Source organism: Physeter macrocephalus, chromosome 5, assembly GCF_002837175.3.
Source record: "Physeter macrocephalus isolate SW-GA chromosome 5, ASM283717v5, whole genome shotgun sequence".
Classification (NCBI taxonomy): domain Eukaryota; kingdom Metazoa; phylum Chordata; class Mammalia; order Artiodactyla; family Physeteridae; genus Physeter; species Physeter macrocephalus.
Genome location: NC_041218.1, coordinates 19,084,590 through 19,091,438, shown reverse-complemented (window position 1 = coordinate 19,091,438; position 6,849 = coordinate 19,084,590). Strand labels below are relative to the sequence as shown.

At 46.9% G+C, this 6,849-nt stretch overlaps 1 long non-coding RNA gene across 1 annotated transcript in view; it reads right to left on the bottom strand.

Annotated features, from left to right (window-relative positions):
* Positions 1-2,595: 2,595 nt before the first annotated feature.
* LOC102988675 (uncharacterized) overlaps positions 2,596-6,849 on the bottom strand; it is a 17,680-nt gene continuing 13,426 nt past the window's right edge. Inside the window, exons 4-5 of the long non-coding RNA XR_008617315.1 lie at positions 3,670-3,805; positions 2,596-2,780 (exon numbers count right to left, since the gene is read on the bottom strand). This is a non-coding gene — a long non-coding RNA (uncharacterized lncRNA). The remainder of the gene's footprint in view (positions 2,781-3,669; positions 3,806-6,849) is intronic.

The window sequence follows — 6,849 nt, the reverse complement described above, 5'->3', positions numbered from 1 at the left end:
CGGGGCTGTGGTAGGCACCCAAGAAGAGGAAAAACAGAGTTAAAAAAATTGCCAGAGAGGTGTGATTGATTCATACGAACTCATCCAGGCTATCTGCTGATGTGGTTTTCTCTCCTGCTGATGAAAAAATGAATGAATCCCAGATCATGGTGAGTGAGTAGCTAGGAAAGTGCCCTTGAGGTGCCTTGGGAGAGGATGGAGCAGGTGCAGAGGTCAGGGGTGTGGACAATGCTGAGTGGTGTCCTCAGCATGCTTGTGGGAGGGGACCTTCCTCCCTGCATCTCACCTCACTGTAGGGGAGGCTTCTGGGGACTTCTGGAAGGAGAGACCTCAGAAAGCTCAGCCCCATTCAGAGTTTACTAACATTTAAGACAAAATGTCTCTGCTGCTGAAGATGGAGGAGGAAATGGATCCCTGCTCTCCTTACACCATCTTCCTGTGACTGCTTCTGGGCTCTAAGTAGAACTCAGCCCAGCTTTGTCCTCTTCCCTCCCAGGACCCATTCAGTGGGTCTGGATAATATTTGTGCTTTTCTCCTTTGTGCTCTCTTTGGCTTATCCTGTCTGGAGTGAAATGTGAGGCCCAGGGAAAAAAAAGAAATGGATTTGCAAAGCAATACTTGGAGTAACAGACGACCCTGCTGAGACCCCACCTGGAAGACTGTGCTCAGCTCTGAGCATCTAATTACCAGCCGGGTACCGACAAATGGGGTGAATGTTGAGAGGAAAGATACAAGAGTGATGGAGGACTTATAAAACTGGATTTATGAAGAAAGAGTAAAAGAGCTGAATGGTGGAGACCCGTAAATGATGATCTCGGGGAACTCGGGGACCATCTACTCATATCTGACGGTCGCAAACAGTCAGCAGAGTAAGAATTATTTTGGTTAGACCTAAGAAATACAACAACGAGTAATGAAAAGAAATATATAATAATGATAGACTAATTTTATACCTATTCCCATCCCAAGAAACCTCAACACATTTTATAGCTCAGTATAATATAAACCCTACAGTGGGGTGTATTCAGGCTATAAAGTGGCTTGTAATTTAGCTAAAGCTTTTGTCAAAAAATAATATTTAGTGAGAGGGTAATGGGCACTTTGTGTTTGAAGTGCAGAGCCCTGGTTATGTTTTGCCTGCTGCCTACTCACGGGCCGAGTGGAAGGGGACGAGATGATTGCTTTGTATAAGTAAGACCACTTACCAAGTTTTCCGCTGTCATTTTCAGAGACACACACAATTCAACCCTGTTTTACAGAAAAAAGAAAACCTTCCTAGTCCGAGAAATACAGGTCTCAGAAAGCCACCGAGGCTGCTACAGCTCAGCTCTGAACACAGGCTCAGGTTGTCAGCTACCTGCCGCAGCGGCAGGGACCAGGGACCACAGCCAGACCTCTGGGTCTCTACCCTGCTCCCCTCCAGACCCTGGACCCTCAGGAATTGGGCAGGGTCCCTTTCTCTCTCTGGACCTCAGCTTTCTCAGCCTTCACTGGAGGAGGCAAATCTCTGTCCCTTTTCTGAAGGTGATGCTGAGACTTGCCTTTTGCTGTTCCCTATGCCTAGGAATGCTCCTTTCCTCCAATGTCCACATGACTTACTTCCTCACTGCATTCAGCTTTCTGCTTAAATGCCAAACTGTAGACAGACTGCATCTGGCGACCCTTCTACAAGAGCAATACCCTCGCCACTTCGTTACCCTCTAGCCCCTTACCTTCATTATTTTTAAGGCGTGTTTATCAACACTCGAAATATATCATATATCATATCATATCATATATCACATATTTTATGTCTCTTCTGCCTAGAACGTAATTTCCTTCAGGCAACGGGCTTCCCTGTTCCATCCACTGTGGCATCACCAGCAGCAGTAATGTCATCGGATGTTACACTTAACCTTCCCAAAATGATCTGACCTTTCCAAATGACATCGGGATCTATAAGGAGATAGGGGGAGGGAGGGTCTCAAAGAGAAGGAATAATTGCACACTGAGGGAAGTCGTAGGCTCCAGAAACTTTGTTCTTTTATCACTTCTTCTGTCCCTTGTAAGTGGGACCAAGAGGTCTGCCCTTACTTGCTGAGCTGTTGTGCAGAGAAAAGCCTTCTGCAAAAACGAAGCCGAGCATCAGCTCTCTGACTATCTGAGGCAGTGCTCAGGAGACGGGGAGAAAAAGCCAAGGCCAAATGTCCTTTCTGTCACACGGCCTCACAGCGTGTCCCTGGAGGTTTTGGGTCTATGGCTGCTCCACCCTTGATTAAATGAAGTGGTTTCAGAGGCTCCCCACATGACGAGTAGCATATGGCGGCCTCATCTCCCAAGATAACAAGTCACTTGCCTGTTCTGCTTCTCAAATCTCCTACGCAGCTCCCGTGAGGCCCCCACCAAGGATGGCGTCTGCCTCCTCCAGGTCCCCATATCGCTGCCTGGCATACTGTTGACTCTACATTAAGGACAAAAAGTGAAAAGGACGCTGACACCTGCCAATAAAGGGACCAGAGCGGAGAAACCTCTGAACCCTCTTGATGCTTCAGCAACTTACAGGTTGAGGACAATCATTGAAAACTTAGGTTGGAAAACACATTACCAGCCATTAAGATTCTTCACCAGGTGGAAGGCAGAAAAGGCACAACAGCAAAGCGCCTCTTCCACTCTCCTGGCTGCTTGGAACAGCGAGACGTACAGCCAGCCGAAGTATACGTTGTGCAAACAGCCTGTGCCAGAGACTTCAGGTGCCCGTGATCAGCAGCAGAGAGGAGTTGGCCCGGATTTGTAGATTCCCCTAGGATGAGATCATTACTTTATACATATATCCAATTCTGCATGAAAAGTTTCTTTATAATCCCTTTATAACTTTCTACAAGTTTATGCAAAGTAGAAGGCAAGGAGCTTAGAGACATAAAACTTGGACTCCAGTAGGAGATGACCATGGGTCCCAAGATCGTTCTAAAATTTCAGGAGCTCTAGCTTTAATTCTAGCTTTAAATCTAGCTTTAAGTCACATTGCTTCCTGCAATGTGAAGTTTCCTCGAGTTGTAATCTCGTGCCTCAGTGTTCCTATCTATAAATTGGAGAGAAGTTCCCTAGTGTATCCCATAGGACTATTGTAAGGGTAAGAATTTTAAGAGATTAAAAACATGCTGCAGACATAAACTACATGTGCAATGTATAAGGTTCCCTTATGCTGAGACACCAAAAAGATACATCAAGTAAACTCACTTTGCTAATATTTACTGAGCATATGCTGTGGGTGGCCAGGAAGTGGTAGGGGAGGGGGATGGACCAGTCTCAGACACAACCTCCACGGACATGCTGTGAGGCTGCGTGACAGAGAGGACATTTGGGCTTGGCTTTTTCTCCCCGTCTCCTGAACACTGCCTTGGATATTCAGAGAGTTGATACTCAGCTTCATTTTTGCAGAAGGTTTTCTCTGTCCAACAGCTCGGCAAGCAAGGGCAGACTCCTTGGTCCCACTTACGAGGGACAGAAGAAATCATAAAAGAACAAAGTTTCTGGAGCCCATTAACTTCCCTTGATTTGCAAATTATTCCTTCTCTTTGAGGACCACCCCCCCCCCGCACCCCGCCATCTTCTTACAGACCCAGATGTTATTTGAGAAGGTCAAATTAGAAATACAAGACCAAAAAAGCCAGGTGCCAGTTAAGAAGTACCTTTTCTGAAAGAAAGCATTAATGGAGCCACCTCAGATGCTTTGTGCAGACTTTCCACAGTAGGTGGGTAATGATGAAGGGACCCCTCTTCTTTCCTTTTAATCAAAGATATCCTTTTTTCTTTTCGGTTCTTCACCTGGCAGTGTGGAGAGTTCATTAACCGGGTGGCCAAAGGGAGCCCATTGCTTTAGAAGGGAAGGAATTAGGTCTATTTGCTGTTTGAAGCTACATTTTGTGGAAAAAAATTACACAGATAGATTTATTTTGGCTCCCGAAATGGTGAATGACAGAGTTGAAAGTTCAGTGTGATTTGGGCATTGCGGCTGCCTTGGTGAGCCTGTGCTGAGGTGAAACCTGGACCATGAAGTTCTCTAAAAGAGAATGTCCTGCTCCATTTGCGGAGAAATTCTATCTGACTCATATGTCAGATGTCACTGTCAGATGTCATCCTGAACATGCACAGAGGTAAAGTTGAAAGTTCAGTGTGATTTGGGCATTGCGGCTGCCTCGGTGAGCCTGTGCTGAGGTGAAACCTGGACCATGAAGTTCTCTAAAAGAGAATGTCCTGCTCCATTTGTGGAGAAATTCTATCTGACTCATATGTCAGATGTCATCCTGAACATGCACAGAGGTATATAAATCCAGAGAGGAAAGTGGCAGCATGTGGGCAGCATTCTGAGCATTGGGTGGAGGGATAATTTTAATTGAGTTCAGTATGTGTAATTTTTTTTGTGTGCAAATGATTTTTTTGAGGCTCTCTCTATCGAGCTTTAATTTAGGAACGCAAAGTTGGTCTATAAGAGTTAATGGGCTCTAATTTTAATGTAAAACACTGAAGAAGGGGAAACTGTGTGGAGTTACGGGAAAAGTAACCACATATTTGGAATCAGAAGCTGGCTTCAAACCCTGACTCAGCTTCTTATTAGGTGTTGTGACCTTATACAAGTTGTTTAAAAACCTGCAGCTTCGTTTCTTCACCAGTAAAAGGGAATAATATCATCTATTATAAGCCCAAGGGCTTCCCTGGTGGCGCAGTGGTTGAGAGTCCGCCTACCGATGCAGGGGACGCGGGTTCGTGCCCCGGTCCGGGAAGATCCCACATGCCGCGGAGCGGCTGTGCCCGTGAGCCATGGCTGCTGAGCCTGTGCGTCCGGAGCCTGTGCTCCGCAATGGGAGAGGTCACAACAGTGAGAGGCCCGCGTACCGCAAAAAAAAAAAAATAATAATAATAAGCCCAAGAATTCAGTGATATTACTTATGTAAAGCTCCCAGCACATGGGATGCACTCAATTAACTTTAACCTCTTTCCACCCTCTGTCCACCTTAAGATGCATCAGATGAAATGCACAGCCAAGGTTAATGGAGAAGGCTCTGTTTCCTGCATGACAGAGCTCTTGCTGATTGTGCCTCCAGGTACCCGGTCTCACGGTGGCCAGATCAAACCCACAGCCTCAGGGGGCTTCGGGTGGCTCTGGGCAGCTGCTCACTGCACACGAACTTCATTTAGAATCCAGATCCTTTAATGCTTCATTCCTCTTTGGAGATGTGACATGACCTTGGGGAAGTCAGCCTCACCTGGGCGTGGGGAGCCTGGATGATCATTGAAGCGACCAAACATGCCTCTCTTCCATGCTTGCTGCCTGGTCAGGCACGTGCACTTCCACCTTGGGTCCCAGAGAAGAGAGAGGTGTGGGGTACTCATTGGCATTCTCAGAACTCCTGCAGGAAGCCTTGCTCTCATGGTGCTGCTGGGGAGTAACCACAGGCTCTGCGGGGGACTGGAATACAAGCCACTCCTATCTCCCTGTGACCTGTGACACTTCTTTCCTCCTGAGTGAATGTACTGAGCAGTTATGCCCTCCCTGCAATGGCAGGACAGGTGTCATTCTGTCTTGTGAAGCAGGGGAGAACTTTGCCTTCCACTTTCTCCTGATTTCTCCTCCATCCTTTCGGATTCTCCTAGAGATTTTTCTGCTTACAATCAAGTCTTGTTCAACACAAAAGGGAAAAATCACTTCCCTCAAGCTAATGGCCTCCAGTCCTTAGAAATGCTGATACGTGTCTAGCGTGGCTTAAAACCAACTCAGGATGACCCTGTAGGAGATTTCCTAGTTGTAGGAAAGTGGGCTGGGGTGAGCTGGGGTGGTTTGGAAGTAAAGAGGAAAGATGAGAGCCAGGGGGCTGGGGTGTGTGAGGAGGATTTATGAGAAGTAGAGAGGCGGGGACTTTGACTAAGAAGTGGGATTCACGGGAGGGAGGGATGTAACCAGAATGGTTGGGGAGCCCGGCTCTCTCTTTGTTATATTGGGTTGGCCAAAAAGTTCATTTGGGTTTTTCTATAACGGAGGAGGAATTCGTAGAGAATCAGACTTTGAAGCCTAGTGGGAATTGACTGCAGGACTTCGACAGGACTGGGGGAAACAGAGACTCCACTCTTGGAGGGCACGCACAAAGTACTGTGCACATCAGGACACAGGGGAAGGAGCAGTGACCCCATAGGAGACTGAACCAGACCAACCTGCTAGTGTTGAAGGGTCTCCTGCAGAGGCAAGGGGTGGCTGTGGCTCACTGCGGGGACAAGAAAACTGGCAGCAGAAGTTCTGGGAAGCACTCCTTGGCATGAGCCCTCCCAGAGTCCACCATTAGCCCCACCAAAGAGCCTGTAGCCTCCAGTGCTGGGTCACCTCAGGCCAAACAATCAAGAGGGTGGGAACCCAGCCCGACCCAACAGTAGACAAGCAGATTAAAGTTTTACTAAGCTCTTCCCACCAGAGCAACACCCAGCTCTACCCACCACCAGTCCATCCCATCAGGAAGCTTGCACAAGCCTCTTAGATAGCCTCATCAACCAGAGGGCAGACAGCAGAAGCAAGAAGAACTACAATCTTGCAGCCTGTGGAATGAAAACCACATTCGCAGAAAGACAGATAAAATGAAAAGACAGAGGATTATGTACCAGATGAAGGAACAAGATAAAACCCCAGAAAAACAACTGAATGAAGTGGAGATAGGCAACCTTCCAGAAAAAGAATTCAGAATACTGATAGTGAATATGATCCAGGACCTTGGAAAAAGAATGGAGGCAAAGATCAAGAAGGTGCAAGAAATGTTGAACAAAGACCTAGAAGAATTAAAGAACAAACAAACATAGATGAACAATACAATAACTGAAATGAAAAC